General features: G+C 42.0%; 1 protein-coding gene across 1 annotated transcript in view; it reads left to right on the top strand.

The window, feature by feature from the left end:
• Positions 1-7,869: 7,869 nt before the first annotated feature.
• Positions 7,870-27,776, top strand: part of fat3a (FAT atypical cadherin 3a) — a 130,964-nt gene continuing 111,057 nt past the window's right edge. Inside the window, exons 1-2 of the mRNA XM_079354855.1 lie at positions 7,870-7,911; positions 8,051-8,260. The gene's annotated coding sequence lies outside the window, so the exon portion shown is untranslated. The remainder of the gene's footprint in view (positions 7,912-8,050; positions 8,261-27,776) is intronic.

The following is a 27,776-nucleotide window of genomic DNA, read 5'->3' on the forward strand; positions in this document are numbered from 1 at the left end:
GATATTTTCTGTATGGTTTCACTGTTTGGATAGTGTGTATGTTTTTTACTGCTTTAGAGAAGCAGATCTCTATTCACACTATGGCCTGGGTGATATACTGTATCATCAATATATCAACAATAGACACTTCATAAATACAATAGGAAAATTGTTTAAAAAAAACCCCCAACATATTGATGGTATTATTCATGATTTCATGAAAAAAAAGAGCCAGAATAAATCAAAAATTTTGCCATAATGTTTATTTGATTAAAGATCTGTCATCCTATACTCCTTTATATGTTGTAGTAGTATCTAAAGCATGTGTATAATACTTAGTTAATTAAGTCATGTGTTTCTCTCACACAATCACTGACAACTTATAAAGTTTAAGTTATAAATTAAATAGCTTGTAGTAAGCATTTACTGAAGTTGTGTTATGTGGACTGTGCATGTTTTGTATCTGCCCACTGAAGCGATGCGTTTGCAAAGGATTTCTCAAAAAAGTGTTAATGTAGCACTTCAGACTTAAAGTAGCCTATGACTCTTAATACTTTACAAGAGAAACATTTTTAATTGTGATTCACAATTGCTTTATTCAACTCTAATGGAGTTTCTGTAAAGATAATTCAAAGTAGTTTATCCTTGTCAGGTTTTAAAATCTAATGGTGTTTTATAAACAAAAATAAATAATGTCTTTCTTTATTGTCCAAAAGTTCTAAAAACGACAACGTCTGTCACAACACGCCTCTCACTCCTGAATATAATGTACGACATATAACTAATCAGCTTCAAATCAATAGCCTCTAATGATCAGCATTAAAGTATGAGTTTAAGATAATCAGCCCTCATCCGTAAGTCTCTGTATCATTTTAAAAATATGAATGTGATTCAGTAGGAAGAATAGTTTTCTAGGATGATGAATAAGGATGAAATATATTCTTAAAGCCAATTTAAACATGTCAGTGGTCTTTTCTTCTCCTTCTAAGCGCCTTCCTTTTTTGTGATGTTCTTTCTACTCTCAGTCTATATCCTCCTTCTCCCTGCCTTCTTCTTCCTCCTCCTCCTCTTCTTCTTTGCCAGCCTCGGTGTGAGACCAATTGAAGAGTAACACACATTATCATTACCACGGGTAGAAAAGGACTCACACCTGAAAAAGCAGAACTGCCTCCCACTCTCTGGCTGGTCTGCATCCTTCGGTGAATTGTACGTGTATGTGTTTATTTCATGTAATATAGGTAGGAACCTGTTCTTATTTTAGAATAAACCGCCCCAAGATGTCTCATCAAACTGACGCTGTAGCAGGGAGTGGTTATTGATCTGTGCAGTGTGTCTTCATTGATGTGTCATTGATTAGAAAAGTGTCCGTCTTCTCTTACATTCAGTCCTTTTTCTCTCTGTTCGCATTCAGCATCCTGCTGTATCTCTTCAACTCCACTCCCCTGTCTCTTCCTCTCCCCCTTCTTCCATTCTCCTCACTCCTCTTCCTCATTCCTCTTCATCCTTCTTTACCTCCTTCAGCTGAGGCTGCCTGTGGAGACTCTATTGACCTTTCTGCTCTTAATCCTTGTTGACAAAGCCTGCAGGCTGAAATCCTCCAGGACATGAACTGCACCAAAAATACATAAAGTTTAGGCTGGAGAATAGAGAGAGAGAGAGAGAGAGAGGGAGAATAGAGAGAGAGAGAGAGAGAGAGAGAGAGAGAGAGAGAGAGAGAGAGAGAGAGAGAGAGAGAGAGAGAGAGAGAGAGAGAGAGAGAGAGAGAATTTAAAATAATAGTATAAAATTCACTGGGAGAAAACCGTTGTTTCTCCACCGCCTGCTTTTCCACTGCTGCTGCAGGTTAAGTGAAATAATTTAATTTAATCAGATAAAGGAACATAAGAAAGAGAGGTGACATTAACGTTGCACCTGTGTTCCAGGTTTAAGTATTTATGGAGAATAAATCGGCTCTAAACTGATGAAGCAAATTATATATATATTCATCTAATCCTGCTAATCCCTCAGATGTCAAAGAAGCACCACACTGCGGATTCAATGACGGCTGAACACATTCACAAAACGAGCGCTCCTCAGTAAACCCTGAAATCTATTACACAGTATTCTGCCATGTTCTGTGCAGATAATCTGAGATTATATAAAAACCTGTTTCATCCTTCACAGACCTGAAAAGGTGTCTTTTCTTTACACCTTAGAATGTTCTCTGTTCAGATAAAAACTCCTTGCTCCTCTCATTGTGTCTCATGTGAAGAAAAATTAGCACATGAGTTTACGTGCAAAGATTATAGATTTTGATGGTAGGATTTTTAACCTGAGAAAAAATCACTGAGTCACGATTACCACAATTATTATGTACCAATTAAGTTAACAATAACCATATTGGCATCCTTACAAAAAGCGAGAGAGTATTGATGTGCAGGAAAGGAGACACACATGCAATTTTGAACCCATGCCACCTGCTTGGAGTAAATGGAGCGCCTGCAATTAAATGCAGGGTTGGTCTTTTTTGAAAACTAGCATGATTTTGAAAGTAGAATTCTCTCTTCACCGTCTTCACCCACCCCCTCAAAAGTTGCACCCCTCTCTTAAATGCACTAGCGCCATTGGTCCAGAAGCTAATTTCAGCTCATGCTTTAAGTATGGGCTCGTGCATGCATGGGGTAGAGCGCCAGCAGGGAGACAGGGAGGAACGATTGGTTCATAAAACTCAAACCGAGTGCAGACATTGGTCGAAGTTTTTTGTGTTTAACTGCTACAGATGTCAGAAAGATCATTTCAACCAAAATCTTAAAAAGTGTATCTGGAGAAAAGGACCTGCAGGTCAGAAACTGAAGTGTCTGTCATGCCTGGCTTTTGTTAATAATCATTTTTTAATAATGAATCTTACATATCCTCCATCATATTGTTTTGTTTGAAATTTTAGTAGAACTGATTGAAATGAAATAAAAAACATGCAGTGTTATTAATAACTTAACTGTGATTATTTAAATATAGAGTATGGATTATAGTGGAAGTCCTCATGCTCCTGATGTTGTGTTTGTGTTTTACTCCTGGTTAACCGACAATACTGAGCGTTTACTTCACACAGACTGGATGAAGAAACGTTACTGGTTGTAACGTTGTTGGTGAAAAACAAGGAGAGGTCCTGATTTTAGATTTGAGAATATAAGAATAAAGGAGATAAGAGGAGTATAAGAAAAGAATGAAACAATAAAGGAGTGGAGGAGACAATAAAGGAAAGGAGGATACAATGAAGGAAAGGAGGATACAATGTAGGAGAGGAGGAGACAATGAGTGAGAGGAGGAGACAATGAGTGAGAGGAGGAGACAGTGAGGGGGAGGAAACATTGACGAATAAAATGACTTAAAGAGGAGGAGACAAAGAAGAAAATGAGATGATGGAGATAATATAGGGAAGGACACAATGCCGAAGAAAAGGAGGTGAAGCTAAAAAGACGATGAAGGAGAGGAGGAGATGATGAAGAGGCGAAGATGACAGTGAAGGAGAGGCAAGAGAAAAGGTGCAAATGAAGGAGATAAGGAGGCAATGAAGGAGACCACGCCCCATACTGAGAGTTACTGCACTGTGATGTCAAGGCGACCTTCAGAAACAAGGACAAATCGTTTTTACATCGATAACAGAGTGCACACACACACACACACACACACACACACACACACACACCTCCCCCTCCTCTTCCTTCACCCTGCCCTGTAAGATGAACAGAAATAGTTCATAGCTGAATATTAATTAAATTTCCTCGTTATAATCTCATGTTCACATTCAGACTGCAGTAATTAGAATGATCCACAGGCGTGAAATCAGGACATTTAAATGGTCAGCCAATCAGCTGTAAGGGATTTGCTGGCAGACTCTATAAATCTACTGTACAGAGTTGCATGTTAAATGAGAACACGAGTATGTAGGAGATTTTTTAGTGCTGACATTAGATCACAGAGCGTTAATACTTTGAGAGGACTGAGTGAATATTTAAGAACCTCCATACAGACCATTAAAAATGTGTTTGAAGCTTAAAATTATTATACGAAAGTTCTAAAAGTTCACCAGTTTTGGGGTTAGGGGTCTCAGGATGGATTTTTTAATCAATGCGATTTTCTACACTATACTGCTTTTTATAAAAATAACTCCTACCCTACATTGTTTGATAACTTCAGTTTCTGTGAGAACAACCATGTTAACCATTTCAAGATCCAACAACCCCAGCCACCACAACCTATACCCAGCTAGTCAAACCACGGACAAACAAACAAACTGTGATTAACTGTCTTCTCCCAATCATAATGTTCCATCAAAATAATCCTGCTGCATCAGAAAGGGTTCCTACGAGCCAAATCCAGGAAAAGACTTTATGTAGAAGAAGAAGATCTACTTTATTGATCCCTGAAGGGAAATTATGTATTTACACTTAAAGTGAGAGAGCAGCCCAATGTCCACCAACTTAAAGACGCATCGTCGCCATGACATTTTCAGGAAAAAAGAAAAAAAAAACAGCTGGAGATGACTACGTGACAGCCGCCGGCCGCCTGGAGTACCGGCTGTTCTGTGATTCTCCAGAACACACAGATGGCCAGTCCGCACCTGTTGACGCTTCATTTGGGGGCAGCTGTGGCTAAGTTGGTAGAGTTGGTCATCTCTCAAGTGGAAGGTCAGGGGTTCGATCCCAAGCTCCTGCAGCAACATGTCTGATGTGTCCACGGGCAAGACACTTAACTGGAAGAATTAAAAAAAAAACACATGCAGATCACATAGTTAGGTGATGAGTCGGATAAAAAATACTACAATTACAAAAAAGGACTCACAACTCTAAAGCTATCTTAGCACCTGAAGGACGATGACTGATGGACTCATTCACCAAGTGTCACAAGGACTGAAGGGAGGAGTCCGGTAAGTCCTGAAGACAGCAGAGTGAGTAAAACACTTCCCAACCTACAGGATGCCTTTACAAGAAGGAGCACAACCAGGACAGACGGGGACATGGATAATTCCCATCACCTCAGTGGCAAACAGTTTGGACTGTTATTGTTGTTTTTGTTGTTGTACATGTTGCAGTTGACAGTGATTCATGGTTTTCCTTTGAACAAATGAGTCACTTATTTGGGGGCTTTAACATGCACAACGACTCACACATTTTTGCACCAAGATCATGAAGAATTCCCAACACCTCAGTGACAAACAGTTTGGACTGTTGTTCTACATTTTCATTATTGTTGTTTTGTTTGTTGTAGTGTAGATGTAGTTGTCATGGACTGTTTGAGAGGCTTTTCTCAGACCCACGTCTCACCTTAAGGGGAGTACACAAAGACTCAGGAGGAACTTCTTCTATTACCCTGTCAGGACTGAAAACTCCGCCCTCATCAGGTCTGTGTCACTTTATCCACTCAACACACTGTGGAGCTGGAACACAAAGTATGCGATGCACACATATTTTTTTGTAGATTTATCAATTCTTTATTTTTTATTTTTTACATTTGTCTTTAGTAATGTATCTTTTACAGTCATAGAGTTGTAATGCATGGCCTGTCATTCCACCGCCCATCAGTTTGGGTTTGTATCAGATAAATCCTGTAGGATGAATCTTAACTTTGTGATTTACTTTGTTCTAAAAATAGTTTTTAAATGTGTTTCTCAGTCTCAGCAGCTCTGACAGTTGACCTTTTCCTTGACTTGAAACTCTGACTGAATCCTGATGAAAACACAGATGATTCATCATGTTGAATTTTCAATGTCCGTCTATTTATCTGTTTGTGCATATAAATATACACCACAGCTTCCTGTTTAATGATAATGTGAATGTGTAGACTGTGTAAGTACACTGTTTAGATGCTCTCCTGATGGGAAACAATTAAACTTTTTGAAACAGTTATTGGTGTGACATGGGCGGGTTAAGCATCAAACAGGAAGTTATCTCTGTGAGGCCCCTGTAGCATAGTGGCAGCGCACGCGTCACCATACATGTATTGAGGCTGTTAGTCCTCAAGCGGGCTGCCCGGGTTCGACCCCAGCCTGAGGCCCCCTCCTGCATGTCATTCCCCTCTCGCTCTCCCCAATTCAGTGCACCATCCACTGTCGCTCTCTCAATAAAGGCTGAAAAAGCCCAATATATATATATATATATATTAAATGTCCAACTGAAAATCCATCAAAGGTGATAAACAATTGTTTCCGATCGAACAACTGCATCCGTGACTTAAATGCTTAATGGCTCAACAAGTCCTTCAGGTCTCAACCTTGACAAAACAGAGGTAATCATTATTGACCCTGATTAGCACAAGTAGCATAGCAGACCCAAAATATAGGTGCCAACTGGAAGAATCTTGGAGAACCTCAATCGTAACCGGCATGTCATCCCAGTTGTTCAGTCTTGTTTAATGCAGCTTGGGAGACTCTCCAGAGTCAGTTCAAGGTTGTCTAGAAATAACTTGGAGACAGTCATACATGCTTTTATTTCTTCGTGTTTAGATTACTCTAATTCACTCTCAACATAAACTGCAGCTGGTCCAGAAACATCAGCCCGACTCCTCACCAAAACCAAAAAGAGAGACTACATTACCCCTGTTTTCGCTTCCCTTCATCGGCTCCCACTAGGTTTTAGAATTGATTTTAAGATTTTACTGCTTACTTCTATAGCACGCTGCGGACTCGCTGCAAAGTGTTTATCTGATCTCATCATCCCTTACATGCCAGGTTGTAACCTGAGGTCATCAGCCAAGGCTCTACTCGCCATGCCACAGTCACGGCTGAGGACTAAAGGTGACAGGGCTTTCTCCATCAGGGCCCCCACCCTCTGGAACAACCTCCCTGAGGAGATCTGACTCCCTGTCTACTTTTAAAAACACAGTTTTATCAATGTGGTTTAGGCGATGTGTTGTTTTATTCCACTGTCTTTATTCCTAATTAAGACGTATCCAAGGTAGTATCTTTAATCTCTTTTACCTCATGTCTCCTTGATCTTTTATCCTTTTATGATTGTAATCTGCTTCCTGCTTCTTTGGTCTTTTGGTGGTGTATATTGACCTTTTCCCTTCTCTGAATCCTATGTGGTTTTAGATTGTTTTATGTCCTTCTAAATTGTATAATCACTGGAAGTCCTGTATTGTCTTCCTCCATTTCGTTATTCATTTATTTTATTTTTTAAGCACTTTGTGACCCTGCATTGAAAAGTGCAATGTAAATACATTTTATTTTATTTTATTATTATTATAAGTAAGCCACGAGGAATCACAAGAGAGAGCGCTAACCGAGGGTGACACTGCCATACTACAATGAAATGACAACACGAGGGAAGGAACGCTGAGACTAGATAGACAGTGTTAATCAAACACAGGTGAGACTAACAAGACACAGGTGAGGACAATCAACAGGAAGGTAAAACAGAGGCAGGACAAAGACAACACTGGGGACTACTATAATCTAAATCTTTAAATACCAAAGAAACACAGAACTGAAGAATGTAAAAGAAGACAGTAAGACACCAGGAGAATAAATTCCAAAATAAAACAGGAAACACTAAAGACAAAACAAGTACAATCAACACTAGGACACATTAACACACAAGGGAAACACACAAGACTATAGACTGAGAACTAAAACAAGAAAAACTAAACTAAATACAGACTTCAGGCTGGTTTATTTTTCTCATCCTCTGTGACATCATGCTTTTACACAGCTGATTCAATAATGAATCAAATAATAGTTTACATTACATTGCCCCATGTTTACACATCTCTGCTCAAACACAGAGGGAAAACATACGATTTCAATTATTTGCAGTATTTATGGAATAAATAATACTTTTTATGTATATTTAGGATATACCCCCCCCCCACACACACACACACACACACAGGCCAATACAGCTGCAGATCGAAAGTCTTTCTCTCTTCATGTCTCTGCAGATTAAAATATAAAATGTAGGCATAATAATGTAATCATAAATGTATGATTATATGAGCCGGGTGAGTAATCATAAATGTATGATTACATTAACCAGATACTACCGTGTATTTCTGACTGCAATCTAACTATTCATTCTCTTTCTTTGACATTAAGTATGCAGATCTATGGCGGCACTGCGCGCACTTGCCGGTAGGCTGCGCTGTGCTCGCGCTCTCTTGCGCGTGAAGCGGACCGTCGGTGGCGCGCGGCTCTAGCAGAAGCGAAGACACGAGCGGACAGTCAGAGAGTGAGAGCGGGACTGGAGCTGTGGATGGTACCGACACAGACGGACTTTCTAACCGGGATCTTCTACAGTAGAGCCGGGTGAGTCCCCTGGCTTTGCCGCTCACACACCGGGGGAGGAGAAAGTGCAGAACGGGGTGCGTGCGGGCTGCACGCGGGGAATGGGGCTCCGCAGCCCGGGTACGTTTTCTGTTAGAATGTGTGTCTGCAGACAGAGGAGGACCTGATAAGGTTGTTTGTACTCCAGCCTAAATCTCCGGTTTCGATCGGTACTGCTGCCGCTGTTGCAGCTGCGTGGCTGCACGCGCTGCGGCGGGAGAAAAGATGACCCGCATCAGACTGCGGGTTAGATCTGATCCGGGACAGCTCGGGGTCCGGTCCAGTTCTGTGCGAGGCTGATGATGCGTTCCTGGCTGCGGAGTGTGTGAGAGAATCTGTGTGTGCGTGTTGAATATTGATGGAAAATCTGCTCATTTACCTGCTATTGGAGGAGCACTGTGAGTGTGTGATCGATTACTGATCTCGTCGATTAACTTCAAATCTGCTGCAGCTTCAGAGAGCAGAGCAGGCCCCTCTCTCTCTCTCTTTTCTCACACACACACACACACACACACACACACACACACACACACACACACACACACACACACACACACACACACACACACACACACACACACTCCCTCCTCATATTCAGCATCTGATCCTCTGCAGGTGAATGTTTCTGAGTCTGACAGACAGATGGACGTCTGCTGTCCCACAGGGGGAACAAGTGTGTGTGTGTGTGTGTGATTCCTCTTCTTCTATTCCGCAGATAAAACATGCACACAGCTGTTTATCTTCCTCCTTCTCACCTGCTTTAACTTGTTAATCTGATCTGAGATCAGCCCTGTATTGATGAAGATGATTCACTGCAGTCAAAATGATCAGATCTGAAAGGATAGATGAACATCATGTAGGAATTGGTATCAGATGTGAGCAGCCTGAGCTCTTTTGTTTCATCTTTAAGCAGTTTAAAACTAAAATAACTCATCTATCTGATAAACTTATATGAATTCTATAGAAATGTGTGTTTCAGTTAGAAGTTAAAATGATCTTGAGGCAGAGGTAGTCATCTGAGTCTGTCAGTTGGACAGACAGAAGTTTTCTCAGATTAATTGTTTGGCCGTCTTTCTTTTTGTGTAGTTTGAAGATAAATTCTTGTGTGTCTCAGTCATAAACTGAAGCTGAATAAATATAAAGCAGAGTGAATTGTATTAGCAGATGCTAAGCTATAATTGGGCAGTGTTTAAACCCTGACGTGTGAAATGATGATCATTTATATTTTATATTTAGAACACGTGTGAAATGTTTGAAAGGTCTTTTTCTGCTGTTTTACTTTATGAGGCGTGTGCGTGCGTGTGCGTGCGTGCGCGTGCATGTGTGTGTGTGTGGTGGGGGGGATGTTAATCAGGGGCTGCTCGCTGTGTTTCAGCAGCCGTTTAGCCCTCTTTCTCTTTATGTGAAGGGTTCCTTTTTTGAAGAAATTTTTCCTGTTTGCACTCACCCCGGCCCACCCAACAGATAGCCTGAGTAGGACAAAAAAAGAAAAGAACATGAGGTCAGTTGATATGGGCCAAGGCCAGCGTGATGCCCTCTCCTCCATGCTCTCTCTCTGCTGCATCTGCATGCACACGCGCTAACATGCACACTCTGACGCCCAGGCAGACATCAGGCATGGGTTTCATGTTGATGTGCATTTTGAATTGCTTCAAATGATTTGACAGGAAAAGTTTGTTTATTTAAACTATTTATCTGTTGAAACTATGACTCATACACCTATTGTTAGCACTGCTCAATTATACTGCTAATTGTGTGTTGCGATAACAAATGAAGGAAAGAAAATAAGTAACTAGTACAAATGATTGAAGTAGCAGAAATGTCAACCCGGTCTCATCAATCTGCATGCAAATAACACGAGATTACACTTTGAAATCACGTGCCATGCATACGCAAAATACCAATTTTGCGTGCACATGATATGACTTGCAACACATCCCGACTGGTTGAGGTTAGTAAAAGGGATTGAGAGAGGTTAGAATAGTTGTCTTTGGCCCCTCGCAGACCCCTGTCCTAAGCCTAACCAGCAGACTGACTTGTGTCATTTTGACACATAGCACCATGAAAAGTGTTGCAAAAACACTAAAATGAAAAAAAAACAACAACATTTTTTTCTTTTAATTATTAAAAAAAAGACTCTCCTGCTTACCTGCTCTCGCCTCAGTTGATTCTGGGCAAACGGAGCTTCGCTGGTGACGCCATGACGCTGAAAGGTAAAGGAGTGCGCTTCCGCAGTTAGTGGCTGGGATTGGCGTATCATATGCACGCAAAAATTGCAATTTGGCGTATGCATGGCACGTCATTTGAAAGTGTAATGTTTTGTGTGTTATTTGTATGCACACTGTGAGACCGGGTTGGAAATGTAATGATTTTTTTTAAGTTTAAGCACTTTTTAAGCATCTTACTTTGGTGGGAAGCAATGAAGGGTTGAGGTAAAATCCTAATCTCAAATCAAGCACAACTAAACCAGTGTCTAATAAAGAATATGCCTCGTTTTGCATTTTATAATTGTAACTGATCGTATAATGCTTTAAAATCCCCAGTAAGATGGTATTATATGAAACTAATTTGTTTGTCACATTGTCATTATTGGCCTGCTTAACCTACAACATCAGCCTTTTTTAGTGCCTGTCACTTGGATAGTTGTACCTTGTATGTGACGTGGCCTGAGATGAATACGGAGGTAAGAGTTGTAAACAGATAGATAGATAGATAGATAGATAGATAGATAGATAGATAGATAGATAGATAGATGATAGATACTTTATTGATCCCGAGGGAAATTCAAGGCTTCCAGTAGCAGTATATAAGACAAACAGGACACAAGACATTAGTTACAATACACACCCGCTGTCTCCCTCCCCTCTGTATACAATAATCCCCCAAACACGATTTAGAAGCCCTCCTCTGTGACTAAGAGTAAACATAATTACAGATTAAAACCTGTGCAGTTAGCATTAGCATTAGAATTATGATTATATAGCATAAATGTACATAACCTGTGAGGAGAGAAAACACATGTGCTGATTAAAAGAGACCTGTAAACAGTTAAAGAGCCTTAGAAACAAAGTGCTGACCTTCTAGAAGTTTGTTCAACTGGCGGAGAATTTATTGGTAATATGTGTATTGGTTAGGCCTGAACCTGAAGCCACTGAGGGGCTGCGTCAGCAGGCGATTTGACCGCTCGCCACTCAAATATTTGACAGCGCCCACTTGATGTGGCGCTGCCTCATGTTCCAGTTCAAACCCTGCAGCTCCTCCCTGTCTTCATGAAGAGGGTTTCTACCTTACGTTGGCAGTTACACACTGCACTCAAGTGACTTAACGACAAGTCCTGCACATCTTGAATCCAGAAATGGCTCTTTGCATTTATAATTAATTGACTGTTATGTATTATTGTTTGAGCCACCCTCAGTCATGACTTGGTTCTAAATATACATTTTAAATTGCTCCTCTAAAAGTGTCACACAATGTTTCATACAGTATCTGGTATGTATTAGCCTTATTTTATTTTTTTAAACACGCTTTTTAATGAGTTTGAATCCTTGGCCCTCTAGAATCCTCTGCACGTCCCTGTGAGTGTTTCGACAGTCAGTGTACGGGTGTGTGTGTAACTGTGCTGCTGTCAGCCTCTCAGTATTCAGAGTGTGTTTCTGCAGTAACGTGTGTGTGTATGTGTGACCTCCCTGCAGAGCACACTGACCCCCCCCCCCCACTCCACAGGCTGCTGCTGCTGCTTCTGGAAAAGGATCCCCCCCCCACTCACACACACACACCCCTCTTCCCTCCTTCATCTCGGGGTCCCGCGGGCTTTGTGAGCGTCTGTTCATGCCAAATGCCACCCCCCCCCCCCCCCCCCCCAACCCCCTGTGTGTGTGTATTTGTGTGCCAGAGAGAGAGAGAGAGAGAGAGAGAGAGAGAGAGAGAAGGAGAGAGTTGGGGGATTTTATAGTTCCCCTTTTCAAGAAGGCTTGAGGGGGGGCTGCCTGTTGTGTGCTGGTACTTGCTCACTGTGCGTGTGTGTGTGTGTGTGTGTGTGTGTGTGTGTGTGTGTGTGTGTGTGTGTGTGTGTGTACTATTGTTCAGTGTGTGCAGGAATGCCGTTGGATGTGCTGATGTTCCTGGCTGTGTTTTCTGCCTTTGTTACCCTCTCTCTCTCTCTGCTGCTGATGATGTGTGTGTCTTTGTTTCTGCAGCGCACACACACACACACACACACACCCACACACCCACACACCCACACACACACACACACACACACACACACACACACACACACACACACACACACTCTAAGACTAATCTTCAGTCCTGCAGCCTGCTTGTGTGTGGCTGTGTGTGTTTGTCAGGTAAGCATCAGGGAGTCATTAGCATGGATTCATTGTGTTGAATGGAGCTGTTAGCATGTTAGCCGAGTGTGAGAGACATGGGCGGGGGGTTAGAGGCAGTGAGCCCTGAGCTGATGGACTCAAGCTGGACCTCAGACACAAAGGCAAACTCAAACAGATCAGAGGATCAGATGAAGGTGTTCAGATGAGACTTCTGTTTGAATATTTGGTCATCAATGTGTCGTTTTTCTACATTTGTTTAAGGTTGTTGACAGAGTAATGAGTGATGAGTCTTTTTTCCCTTTTTATGAAGTTGGGATGGCTAAGGTTAGTCGAGTTTTCAGTTATCGTTGTTTTTTGGTCAGGAACAGTTCACAAATCGCTCATATCTGACCTCACGTTGTTGGAGGCTAGTTGAGTTCGGTGAGCGTTAAATGCGCCGTGTGAGAAAAAGTAATGTCTGGATGTACTTTGACAAAAAAAAACCCATAACGTGCAGCGACGGATATAATGCTCCCGTTAACTTTGATGAGTGCTGATGTGGGAGAACAACAGCTACTGTCGGAGAGGGGAACAGATGGAGGAGGAAATAGCGTCAGAAGTGACAGTGACAAAGTGGATGTTACAGACTCGTGGACAGCTCTTAACACGGAGTCACATGTTAGCAGCGCTGTTAATTGCATTCAGAACCACCGCCTTCTTACAGACAATAGTAAGCAGCAGTACTGATGATCAAAACACCCGCCAAAAACACAGCGGAGCGGAGAGGCACGTGTGTGAAGTATTTTTTCTCCGGTAAAGAAATGAGGTAAATCGCTCATGAGGTTATGAGAGATACTCTTTATATAGAAATGAAAATGCCCAGTGCTCTGAAGGTGTAATTGATGTGAACCGAGCTTTGCTGAAGTGCTTGTTGTTTCTCACATCTTCATCCTCCTCCTCCTCCTCCTCTGCTCTCATAGAGTTAGAGTCTGAACATGAAGCTCTGATTCCAGCTGTTTTTAATTAATCACATCTTCCGAGTGTCTTTGTGTCAGCAGAATGATTCAGCGGTGTGTCTGCTTAAGTCTTGAGTCTACACACACATGCACACACGTGTACACACACACACACACACACACACACACACACACACACACACACACACACACACACAGCTCTCATCAGCCTCTGCGAGCACTTAACATCCATTAAACATCCCAGTCCTCGACTCACTGTGACACGAGTCATAACAGGGAATAATTGTTGTGCTGCTGATTTAATGTGGGAGTCATTATTAAAGCAGGAGAGAGGGGACCAGAGGGGGACCTGCTGATCAGTACCCACACCAACCTCAGACCTCAGATCAGGTTGCAGTTCCTTCCTCTCGTGTCCGGGCCACTCGAGTGAGTCAGTCCCTATAGAGCCCCGTGTTAAAAAGTCCACAGGTTTGATCTTAGATGGAGGCCATACAGTAGCTAAAATGGTTGTGCTTTTACATAATAATAATTAATTACATAATGTGACTCCTCTTCCACTAGTCAGAGACAGCTCAAGGTAGCTGTCAGAGGTACCCTTAGATTTATTGGTGCATGTTGAGTTGAGAAAAAAGACGTTTTGGGATTTCTTTCTTTTTGTTCACGTTGCAAACAGTTATGGTTTAAATCATCAAGAACAGCAAAGAGGCAGAAACTGTGCCTTATAGTTAACATACGCATACTTTTTTTGAAATCACAATTCATTTCGTGATCCTAATGTTGACTCATGTTATTGCACATTGCATATGTTTCTGATGTCGAACTACAGGATGAATCTTCAGTCAGCATCTGCCAAAAAGAAAAGGTGTTCTCTGTAAGAAACATGATGTGAAATTAGCTCAGTCACAACGAATGGCTTTTCCAAACTCCTCACTCCAGAAAACCAACATGGTGGTATGCTTTCCTCACGATGATGCAGAGACTGCAGCTTCCTTCCAGTCCTGCAGAGTGAGTGAGTGTGCGTGTGTGTGTGTGTGTGTGTGTGTGTGTGTTCATTTTTGATTTATATGTGTATATGAAGGTTCTGAGTGAGGCATCCTTTTTGGTTGTATCATTATTTTCCGACCCAACATTAATCCACCATGAGACAGAAATACTTCCTTGCAGAGGCAGACACCTTGAACAGACAGAAGCACACTGATTGGAGAACACGTATCTGCTGAGACCAGATTGGAGTTCATGCTGCAGTCTCAAACAAGCAAAGTTGTCCTGTACCACGCTTAGGTTCGATTGTCTCCCCTGCTTCTCCAGGACGCACCCAGCCTCAGCGCCTGTTGTAACATAATGTTGTAATACAGCTCATGCATAGCTTTATGTTACGATGAAGCGTGCTCAGTTAACAGGACAGGCGGACTCGAGAAAAAAAAAAGGGACGCACAGTCAAACCGGACTTAAAGGGGTGAAGCTGTGTGATCGCGCCCTTAGCTTATAGCGGCATATCGAGGAGATGGTCCAAGCCTGTGCTAGCCCTAAAATATAAACGTTCATTAAAATGAACGTTTAAAGCGATTATTAAAAGTAGAGAGGATGTCAGCCTACAGAGGGGCCTGACAACTGAAGCATATACCTGCCATAGTACTAAATAGAGCTGATTAAATGTGAGGAGTTGACCACATTATCTACAAACACAAACAATATGTATGAGCCAGTTATCTTTATGAGGCAGTGTACAGTATGTGATTCTTATATGCAGCAGACTGAACATATTGAAGGAGCTTCTCTGCAGACTCTGCAGGAGCAGACAGGATGTAAACAGAACCTGGCGGAGGTAACAAGATACACAGAACAATTTCTGCAAATGTCAAACACCCAAATAAGTGTGTGTGTCTGTGTGCGTGCATGTGTGTGTGTGTGTGTGATGGTGGTGGGGGGGTGTTAATCAGGTTTAATCAGGGGCTGCTCGCTGTGTTTCAGGAGCCAAAACTCCAGCAGCAAAAGTCTGACAGAGAGGAGCAGCTTAAATTACATCGTGAACACAGAGCCTGCAGGCAGTCACACACACACACACATGCACACACACACACATACACACACACACACACACACACACAAAGGGGATAACTGATTTTCCTGCTGTTCCTTTTCTCTCAGCGCTGTAGATAGAGTAGTTGCTTGCACAACATATTAGGCAGAGTTGGTGCAGCCCAGATAGTCTGCCCTAAATGTCTCAGGTTGTTTTTTAGAGTGCACACTGTAAAAAAACAAAACAAAGAAAAAACACTCATTAAATCCAGACAGAGACGACATGTCTGTCTTTAGACCCATTATATCCAGAAATGAGCTCAGTCACAGCTCAACAAACTGCTGCAGAGTACAGACAGCAGCCTCCACACCTGTTGTGCAGGCCTGGTGAGCAGTCTCTGGAATAACTGTGTCTGTGGAGAGAAGGCCTGAATGTAACCTGCCCCAGAAAACATCTACAAACATGGATGAATACTTGACAGAAAGGAGGAAAGACAACACAGACCAAGCCGTGCCACAACGTTAGAATCAGTTTATTGGACACAAGTGCGGGCCTCTAAATCAGTGTTTCTCAACGGGTAGTTTGAAGTGGGTCGTGGAGCCGTTTTCAGCGGGTCAGTGTCAAAAAGTCGATGAAGCGCTTTTTCAACATGTTTTGTTTCTTTGTTTTTCATGAAAAAAATCTGATTGGTTGAAAATATCTGAAATTCGGGTTGTGATTTTTCATGAAGCAGTTGGTGGATCCTGAGGCTCGATCCATTGACGAGTCAACCACTGCGCTAAAAGACATTTCATGGAGGAGTTACTTCCATTTATTATCCATTTTATAAAGCTGCTCGACAATGTTTTCCCTTTCTTTTTTTTTATTTTATAACCATCTTGTAGGAGCCATTTTTCTCATTCCCTAAAAACAGACAATTGGTTAGTTTGTTGATCAGTTGTTGTTCTTTTGTTCAATCAGTGTGCTGGTTTGTTGTTTCTTTTCTTTTTGGTTTGTTGGGTTGATGTGTGTTTGGCTTGTTTGTGTTGTCAAGGGAAGATTTCAAAATGAAAGAGTCAGAGTGAAAATGATGTTTTATTTCAGCTTACTTTTTTTTTTTTTGAGTGGATGATTCTTTTAAGAAAGCTAAAGTCCAAACAATAAAGTTACGGAATCGGGTGCTTTTCAGGACAGGAGTCAAATTGCAGATCAATCCAAATGACCTCGAAATATTTTTCCCAGATCATTGGCAAACAAGGTTCATGGTGAAATTTTCTTTGGCAAAAGTGAAAATCAGGGGTCGCCGGTGGCGCAGTGGCAGTGCGCGCGATCCCATGTATTGAGGCTCAGTCCTTGCGCGGGCGGCCCCGGTTAGCGTCCGGCCTGTGGCCCATTTCCCGCATGTCTCTCCCCACTCTCTCTCCCTGATTTCCGACTCTGTCCACTTTCCTCTCTCTATAATAAAGGCATAAAGGCCAAAAATAAATCTTTAAAAAAAGTGAAAATCTGACAATCATAAATTGTCTTTATGTCCTGAAAAAGATACAGACAAAATCAGTCATGTATCGCAGTTGTAAATATGTAAAAACTTCGACCAATGTCCGCACTCGGTACATGTTTTATAAACCGATCAAGCCTCTCTACCCCATGCATTCATGAGCCCACACTCAAAGCATGAGCTGAGGTCAGCTTCTGGACCAATGGTGCTAATGCATGTAAGCGAGGGGCGTGGCCTTTGAGGTAGCACAGAGGGGAGGGGCTGAGTGAAGACGGAGGACCGAGAGGATGCTACTTTCAAAATCATGCTAGTTTTCAAAAATGACCTCCTCTGCTTTGAACAGGAATTCAAGGTTTATTTATTCATCCATCACGTCCATATATGGAACATTTTTTAACCCTTCATCAATATTTTTTTTATATTAAGCTATATTTACCTTTTAATCTAAATACAGATTTAGATTACAGACTTAAAGGTCACATGTCCTGCAAAATACACTTAACTATGTTTTTAGTTTGTCTGCAAACAGCAATTATGAGAAAAGGCCATTCTCTCCATCTTTTGCCTGCTTCACTTTTCAAAATATGTGTGCTTAAAAAAAAAAAATAGGTTAGGAGATTTTTTTTTTGCAGTCACCCCTCCTGTAGGTGGGTGACATTCCCACAGCTGGGTGTTTGTTCTGCCCTCTGAGTCAACCAACGCCAGAGAGGTTCATGGTCGAACACAGCTCGTTGGCATTTAAAGCTTCAGACACAGAAACAGCCTAGTGGGCTTTACATAGGTATGATAAAAGACAGGATTGGAGAGGACCATGTTTTTGGGAGCTCTGAGACTTTTATTAAAATTGTTTATAAGAAGTACAATGTGTGACCTTTATAGTGTATGTGCAGTTGAGTCGAACCCGGTTAGTGCTTGAAGCAGAATGAACTTCTAACTTTCAGGAGGATCTGCACACTGTCATGTTTACTTCTTTCTGCTCCTTCAACACAATGAATAAATGAACAAATTAACTCCAGTTTGTTCTCTCACACTCACTGCTGGGTAATCGTCAGGAAGGAGAATTACTTCCTCCCTCACTCTTCTTCAGTCTGATTTTATTAAACCTGTTTGAAGTGTTTGGGTTTGAAAATCACAGATTTTCCGCACTGGTGGTTCCTGAGATTAGAATTACATTCCTCAGAGATATTAAGGACCTACACCAGTAAAACCAAAGCTCTCCCAGACTGCCTGATGTATCCCCCATGCTCACCTAAAACTTGTGTTGTTTAAGGAACAGATAACAATTCTGACCAGACGTCTGCGCATGTCAGGCAAAGATTCACAAGTTAGATTCACTGTAACTATTGATGTTTATTTGGATGGTTGACCCACTGTTGTTGACTCACAGTGACAAGTGGGTGGGTATCTTCTTTTGACAAACTAGTCACACAATTGTAAAGGTGGCCAGATGGTCCAGAAACTTCCTGATGTGCATTAACCACAAGTTATCGCTAGCTTACTTTTTGCCACGACTTGGGCTCCGGCCACAAAATCTGTCAAGCTTTCACATATTCAAACTCCAGATGTGAGCGCAAACAGCCACATTTTTCACCTTTACTTTATTCGTAGTTTCTTCTGCCAGTCCCAACCAGAAAGTCAGAGTGAGGCGATGCGAGATCATTTACCTCGAGGCAGTTGGAGGTAGTGGTGAGAGGTTTATTCCCTGCGATCAAGTCACAAAGCAGTGATATGAAGTCAAATTTCTTATTTTAGTGTTGTATAGTGGAAACTGTTGCTTAGTGTGCAACCTCTGCATTTTTTTATTTTTTCACATCCCGTCATACCTCAGGAGACCCTCCAGGTCGACCGTGATAGTCTCCCGCTGTGAGGTGCGTGTGTGAATGACCAGAGCAGGAGAATTTTAAAGGCGGTTCTCCAGAAAGTCTCTAGAAATTTTCAGGAATCAATATTTGAAAATAGCTACAGTGTGTGAACACACAAATGGTTTACAGTGTGAAAATGATGAATATTAACTTTTTCCTTTGTATGAATAAGTAATTATTAAGCAAAATACCTGAACACGTTTGTAGAGTCAGGGTGTTTTCTGGTTCTATTATATAGATTGATTACTCTTTTTATTCCTGATTAACTGTGTTTAACATTTTGAAAAGACTCAGCGTTTGAATGGTCGCCTCTGGGGAATCTTTACAAAGAATCACAGACTGACAGAAAACAGCTCTGCTCATTTCCAGGAATCTGAAGGACGTTTGTTATTCAGCTGTAATTACAGCTGATCTGCTCGTCATGATTTCAGCACAAAGATCTGATTCATAAAGAAAGTGAAGAGGTTCAGTCTCTGCTGCTCGAGTGTTCTTCAGAGGACAAAGACACCTGAACAGACCTCACACCTTTACATTCATGCTGTGTGTGTGTGTGTGGAGGGGGGGGGGCAGAGATAAGAGTCACAAAACAAGGGGGGGTATTCAGAGACAGCCGTCCTTTGAGCACCTGACATTTAGTGTCTTTAGTGTGTGTGTGTGTGTGTGTGTGTGTGTGTGTGTGTGTGTGTGTGTGTGTGTGTGTGTGTGTGTGTGTGTGTGTGTGTGTGTGTGTGTGTGTGTGTGTGTGTGTGTGTGTGTGTGTGTGTGTGTGTGTGTGTGTGTGTGTGTGTGTGTGTGTGTGTGTGTGTGTGTGTGTGTGTGTGTGTGTGTGTGTGTGTGTGTGTGTGTTGTTTTCAAAGATACGAAACTCCTGGAAAACTCCTGCAGTTTTCAGGGTGAGCTGAATAGCCACTTTTTTTTTTTTTTTTTAAACTTTCCCCAGAATTTTTCCTGCCAGGCTCCTTGTTTAACCTCTGTGTGATGTCAGGGTGAGCTGATGTGAGAGCGCAGCGGGAAATCCTCTGGATAATTCACTGTGTGCAAGCAGTAGGAGGTGATGACATTTATATCCTTCAGCTGGCACACAACCTTAGATTGCGTGGACGTAATGAAACCGCTTCATTGTTTTTCATTTTCAGAATGTTCCTTGCTGTTTTGTTGATATTGTATACATCTTAAATTAAACATAGCATCGATATGTTAAGTAAAAATTCTCAGTGTGTCCGCCTCTTCTGTGTGGTTCTTTTTACATTATGTCTTGTCATTAGGAGCTTTTGAACTTTGAGTGTGAATAAATTAGTGTTGTAGTCAACACTGCACTATCCGAGACCAACACATACCTGAGACCAGAGAGCTCCTGAACCAAGACAATTAGGCTTTGTTCAGACTGCCGCCCAAATCCAATTTTCCCCCAAATGAGTTTTTTATTCTTGTCACATTAAAGCCACTGAGGATTGAGTCCGATCTGAATCCCATTTGAATCACCATTGAAACCACCTGCATTTGTAGTTTGAATCAGATTTGAAAAATCCGATCTCTTGTGGCTTTTGTGTCCAGACTGGCAAAAGAAGAACTACATAACAATCTGGATGTGTTAAAAGTCAGATTTGGAGGTGCAATGTGAACAAGGCCTTAGGGATTGAGAGCAAGTCGAGACCGAGGCTGGGCGAGACGGAGACAAGACCAAGACCATAAATATCACTAAAAAATCATCATCTTATGTGCAGCAGGGGTGTCACTCACTTAGACCTTAAGACCGGGAAGACTGCAGCTGTAACAGGGTGATAGAAATGTAAGTTTAGAAAGGGTCCTTTTCACGTCGCAGTAATGACGCAGAAAAATAGCCAGTTAGTGGCGGTCTTGACTTGATTTAAAATCTGCAGTCCGTCCAGTAAAAATGCTTTCAATTCTGAGACGTGACCTTCATTAAGAGTGGTTTTGAGACTGGTCTTGGTTTCGAGTGCTACAACACTAGAGTAAAGGATAGTGAATGGAGGTTTACATTTATTTTCTTTCTCATTTCTGCATTTAAATTGTTTCTTTTTTTTTTTCTTTTTTTTTAAAAAGGCACATCTACAAGCCTCTGAGAGGTAACATGTTTTCAGACACAGCCGATCCACAGACGTGTATGAACTTCCCCTTCAGTGACATGTGTACTGTCTCTATACAAGACAGGTTTCTGTATGAAACATTTATAACTGTGTTTCATCCCATCATGTTTTTCTCCTGTCAGCTGTGTTTTCTGTCTTTTAATGCTGACGAGACGAGAGGTGATGCTTAAATATTGACGACATCAGAGTTAGCCTGGAGCACACACATGGAACACGCTGACTTTTTCAATATTTAACCTCAACAACTATCTGTCCCCAATGAGCACAGTCCTGAGTCTCAGAGTAAGAGACACCAGAACAGAGAAGAGACAGAAACACATCACCTTTAATCACTGGGTTTAGAGTATGTTTTAGTCGTTGTTGGTTTCTTTGTAGTGTAGCTCATTCCTGTTGTCGTTGCTAATTCAAACTTCAAAGGCGTTAAACGTGTGAGACCAGTGGCCTGTTCTCTGAAGCAGCATGTTCAGTTACTGTGGTAACTTCAATTTTAACTCTGACCTTTTAGGACTGCAAAGGTGGTTCACTCCTGGGGAAGATCGCCATGGTAACTTATGATGAACCACCTCATCTGCTTGAAAGCAGTTCATGTTCAGGATAACAGGACACCTGTAAGCTCTACCGACTGACCAATCAGAGCTCTTAAAGATGGTCTGTGAACTGATAGTGAGTGGGGAAGAGGAAGCGAGACAAACACTTTCCCTACATGATTTTTAATATAAATTATACACAGCTTCTGTTGTACATATAAGATATGAATCTTATGCTAGCTAAAGTGTTAGCTACTTCCCTCTCAGTTGTGTATTTATGTTTTTACAAGCTCTACTCAGGGCTGCAGCTAAAATGTAGCAATATTACCCAAATGATTGAAAATTAGAAAATAATCAAAGGAGGCAATGGGAGTTCTCTGTTTAGATCTTTTCTGCTCTAACATAATGATGATAAAGTGATATTGTAAGCTTAATTTGCACACTCACACTCCATGATTGCTGGTTTTGTAAGTTCTCCCTGCGTTTGTCTCTGCAGCTGTGTGATTATAGTTCCAAGTATGTATTTCACTTCTTGATATTTCTACCAGAAGAGTTTGTAAAATATGACAATCCGATGAAGGCCTCCTGAAGGCACTCATACAAAATCGGTTTACTCATCAGGTTTATAATGAGCTTCACGTGGCTACCAAGCAGGATCTCTAACATGAAGGTTAGTGAAGACAGGTAACCAAAAGTTAACTTGGGTATGTTTATTTTGGGGCTTTGTATGCCTTTATTTTAGAGGGAGGACAGTGGACAGAGTCAGAAATCGGAGAGGGAGAGAAAGCGTTATGACATCCATGAAAGAAGCCACAGAACGGATTTGAACCCAGGCGGCCCATTGGCAGACTGCAGTCTACATGCATGGGGCGCGTGCACTAATCACGAACCACGAACCACTAACCACTAACCACTAGGTTACCGGCACTCCAACTTAGGTATAACTTGTTTTATAGTACATTAAGGATCAACTTGAATAAACAAATCAGTAATGCACAAAGTTCAGTGATAAATAAAATGATGTCAGAGTTATCATACTGAAGAGATGAAGAGATATAAATATTAAGATCATATTTAAGTTGTTTACCAAAAATATCCTCTGTGTCTTAATGTGTAATTAAACTTTAAACCACACGATATTATGGTCACACAGACAAAACCTGCTGGGTCATCTATGTCCAGTTGTATTTTCACACACACACACACACACACACACACACACACACACACACACACACACACACACACACACACACACACACACCCACACACCCTCTGAGTGTCTGAATGGATTCATCAGGCTGGAAGCTGTTTGTTCACATCCCACTGCCCTCATTAACATTTCACTGCCCCCTCCCGCTCTTTTAACACACACACACACACACACACACACACACACACACACACACACACACACACACACACACACACACACACACACACACACACACACACATTCACATACGAAGCCCGATGGTAACCATGGTGGTGGTGTCCCCCTCCTCTCTGTGTTCACAGTGAATCCAAAGATCAGATCAGACTTTCTCTTTGTAATTCTTCAGCAGACCACGCCATCGGACGGTATGAAACTGTTTACTTGAAGTTTGCTGAAGGGTCGAAAGAGGGTGGGATGAGTCAGGGTTGAGGAAGGCTGTGCTGAGTGTGGTTCGAGGAAGGGTGTCAGGTCAAGACTCAGGGTGGGGGTACGTCTCAATATACACTTCTGCTTTGGCATCCCCATTGGTTCCTGTGTAGAGAGAAGATGTCAGGAATGGGGTCTGAGGGGGGTTCAAACATAAGGTTATATACTCACAAACGTTCCGTTCCTGAACTTGTGAAATAAAAAATATTCAGAAAAAAAACCCCAAACCAAAGTCAGCTGCAGCTTTACAAGTGAGCAGAAATAAAGACAAGTCACAGAGCATTATGTCAAACATTAAAAACACACAAAGTGACCTTTTTATTGTTTGTGTTGCTGCTACCAAATCATGATCATCATCAACGAACATGTAGACATCATGGCAACACAAACAGGAACCCATGTCTGCAGAGCACTCCGGCCTGCGTGCATGTTCATACACATCAGGATCAGCTCAGCAGGGCACACACTCCAAGATAATCAGGCCGATTTCAGGGGCAGATTCTCCCCTTTTGACGTCTTCAGCCAAGTACTGTGTTTTTTTTTTTTTTACGTTTCTGTCTTCCTGTGGTGTGAGGTGCATTAGGAATGAACTAATAGGTCCGCCCGGTTTTCAAATGTGATCTGTTGTTTTGGGGGTGAACCTTGAGGAAGCTGAGCATGCAGTCTGTGGATTGTCATGTGAACATAGTTATAGCCACTTGTTAACCAAGCCGTCTGGAGAAAGCTAAGCAACGGCAGCAGCAAGTGAAGTATCTCCTGCAGCTTGCTTCGTAACATGTACAGTTCATGTTCACTCCTTCATTGGTATTGTTCTAACTTCTTTCCCCATGATTTGTTTCAAGTACAAAAACTATTTCCAGTTGTCCTGCATTTTTGTTTACTCTGATGTCACGTTTGACTTGGTGAGCGTTTGTGAGATTTCCAGTTTATAGGGTTAAGTCTTGAGTCCAGCACTTGGACTTGGGTCTGACATGAGTCGGACTCAAACGCGACTCGGATTGGACTCCGACTTGAGCGTTTAGTGAAATAAATGAAGATTGGATCTCTCTCGGTGTTTTCAGACTCGCTAAATATCTGAAAACTTCTCGTAAATTTTTCAGAGTGACAGCCTCCTAGTAAAATTTCTGACCGGTAAAGTGTGACGACGTTTGTGCAAATCTGTGCTGAGCAGAAGAAAGTGATTGAATAAGAGAAGCACTAATGGACACATGCTCAGCTAAACCTGCATGTGAGATCAGATTGGCACCAAGGAAACACTTTCTGTTTTAAAGCCTGATAAAGTAGCGAGTAGATATTAGCAACATATACCAGAAACACAGCATTTATACCAGACAACCTGACAGTCTGAGATGAAACAGTTGAGCTTTAGATGCTTCATAAATGCATACCGCTGCCCCCCCTTTGCTCTCATTAATGCACAGTTTATGAGCATGCTCAGAAGTGTTCCAATCTCATCAGTGTGTTTGTGCTGCTAACTGACTCTGACTGAACACCATGAACACAAACACTGAATTCAGTGTTTGTGTGGTGGTGGCAGTAACAGAAGAAGATATTAGAAGCAGAGTGGAGCCTGATTGGAGAAATTGGTAATTTGTGAGCCGAGGTTGTGCTGGACTCATGTTGGTGTGAAGTGAAGAACATATTAAGGACCTTGAATTGAAGAACATATGCCAATAATGAAAGCGTATTTGGAGTCTGTGATTGGCTGCAGTCTTCTCCTCAGTCCGACCAGCGAGCGTCTCGCCTTGGCCTCTCTCTCTGGAGGAAAGTTTGATTTGGAGAAGTGATTTGTAAATTTAGGCTGTCAAGTCCAGCTAGCATGATGCCTGAGGCCGTGTGTGTGTGTGTGTGTGTGTGTGTGTGTGTGTGTGTGTGTGTGTGTGTGTGTGTGTGTGTGTGTGTGTGTGTGTGTGTGTGTGTGTGTGTGTGTGTGTGTGTGTGTGTGTGTGTGTGTGTGTGTGTGTGTGTGTGTGTGTTTGGGGGAAAGATCGACATGTGGTGAGTTGAACACTTGGTATAGTTTAGGGATGTGTGGATTCACTGCACCTTCACTAGTTAGCACCAGAATTTCTTTTCAGTTTAACAAATTATTACTATTTTTGTTCCTCAGTGCTCAAACTGAGCTGGCGCTGTATAGATCTAGATAACATAGACCGGCTGTAGCATTGGGAAATGGGCCTGCTCTCCTTGTTCCACAACCTGGATGAACACAAGCACAATGAACAAATAGCATTTTGTTATAAGCAGCTTGGTTGTCATTATTTTTGATCTAAAAAAAAAATGAGATGAAGTTGTTTGTAGGCTGTGAAGAGTTTAACTGCACTATGTTACTACATTAAACACGGGTATGTGAATGGTCGCCTGCAGGACGCAGGCTAAAGTACAGGTTAAGATGAGGACTAAATAGGCTAGCATGCTAATGTTTGGAAAACCAAATTACACCATCCTAATGAAGTTATTTTCAATCTTGACTGTTTTTTATCCTTTGGAACTGAAATGTTCATTTAGCTGACGAGGACATTTGTCACCTCAGAACTTCCCTCGTACAGAGAGTGCCTCTAAAAGCACATTGTTAGTGTGAGCTGTCATATCGATTTGTCTAAAGTGTTCTTTAGCTTGTTAGCCAAACTGGCCCATTGACCTCTAAAGAGTTATCTTGATGTTTGTGTTCATGGAGACAGTGAGGTCTGCTCAATGATCTGATAGGACACTAACAATGTGTTCCACTGTGGTGGAGGAGGAGGAGGAGTCTGGTGTGTCTGGTAAAGAGGATCTGTGATTTTGATGTCCTCCTCCTCTGATGTGGTGGAGAACAAGCAACTTTTCTGTTTCTGGTGTGTGTGTGTGTGTGTGTGTGTGTGTGTGTGTGTGTGTGTGTGTGTGTGTGTGTGTGTGTGTGTGTGTGTGTGTGTGTGTGTGTGTGTGTGTGTGTGTGTGTGTGTGTGTGTGTGTGTGTGTGTGTGTGTGTGTGTGTGTGTGTGTGTGTGTGTGTGTGTGTGTGTGTGTGTGTGTGTGTGTGTGTGTGTTCGTTCTGTCTCTTCTTTTATGTTTGCTCACATTGTAAACGTCAGCTCACTCAGCAGTGCATGAATATTGACACCCCCAACACAGTCCTGTTAAAACACAAAGTGACTCAGAGGCTCCCAGAGGAGATGCAGAGGAGGCGTGGAGAGAATACTCAGAGAGAGAGAGAGAGAGAGAGAGAGAGAGAGGGTGAGAGGGGTCGTACATGATGGATGTCACTGTCAGCTTGACTAATGACAAAAGTCTGTCCGACCTCTTTACAGTAGGAGGCGATATGTCCCCTTACTGCTAGTTGCTGTTAGACCTTCTAATTGACCCATTACCAATTAAGAAGTTAGCAAGCAGCAAACTCTTTGTATGTTGAACTTGACACAACCTGTGCTGTTTTCTCAACTGGCCTTAAAAACACTCCAGTCTCCATGCTCACACTTGTTTTCTTTGACACATTTGTGTCGTGTGACTCCCGGGTCAAAACCCAGCTCGAGAATAGTGGCGCATGCTCAGAACGTCTAGTCCAGTTTTGGGCTGATTGAAGTGTCTGTGGTTCACGAGTAAATGGACCTCCACCCACGTTATCTCGGCGCGTTAGTCTCACTTTGAGAAGTTTAGGTTTTAAAATTCCAGTTTTAGTCCGACTAACACGATGAATGAAAGTGTTCAACATCATGTCTACTTCCAGAGGTTTTATAAAAAGTGTGTGTGGGGGGTTTGTGAGTGTTACGTTTTTTTTGTATCATTAATCAATTTCTTTCTCCCAGCTCTATTACATTGAATAATAAACATGGAAGATGAAAGATGCTGTTTTAACTCACTCGGTGTGTCTCGGGGTGAGCGAGGAGGCAGAGCGAGTCATCTTTAAGTCAGTACATTGTCGGTTTGAGCCTTGTTCTTACAGTCTGAACCCCAGACTGCTCCTGAAGGCTGTGAAATGGATTAGGTTAGTATTGATGCTCTTAGAACTGCGTGTGCGTGTGTGAGAAAGTGCGTGTGTGTGAAAGTGACAGGAAGTGTAAAGTGCTTTGAGTGGTCAGAAACTAAAAAAAGCACTTTATAAGAGCAGTCCATCAAACATGTCTCCCCTCTTAGACAGTCAGCGCTCTGTTTGCTTTATCCGGGGACTAACAGACATGAAACAGACAGTAAAGAGCAGACAGTCGCCGCCCACTATTAACGACACCATTGTTCATCGCCCACTCGCTCGCTCTTAATGTTTCCGATTACAGAGAGCTTGTTTTTACACGGAGCTGCAGGAAAAGAAAAAAAAAGAAGTCTTCTGAACGTCAGAACAGATGGAGATTTAAATATTATTGAAGTGAAATCTGGTGTGAACAAACAGCATTTGTTTTTATTTCGGCACTATGCTGTCTCTGTAAATGCAAACAACCTCAAAACCTGTTATTTATGATACAGTGACCGCCACAGTGTCATCTGTTTTCATCTGATAGACACCAAAAAGCTTTTTTTTTTTTTTCTGGTCTGAACTCTGAACTCAGCAGTAGTTGTTTTATGAATCAGCAGTGGCCTTATTTAGAGAGCAATTTGTCAATCACA

The sequence above is a fragment of the Symphodus melops genome (assembly GCF_947650265.1).
Source record: "Symphodus melops genome assembly, chromosome: 10".
NCBI lineage: Eukaryota > Metazoa > Chordata > Actinopteri > Labriformes > Labridae > Symphodus > Symphodus melops.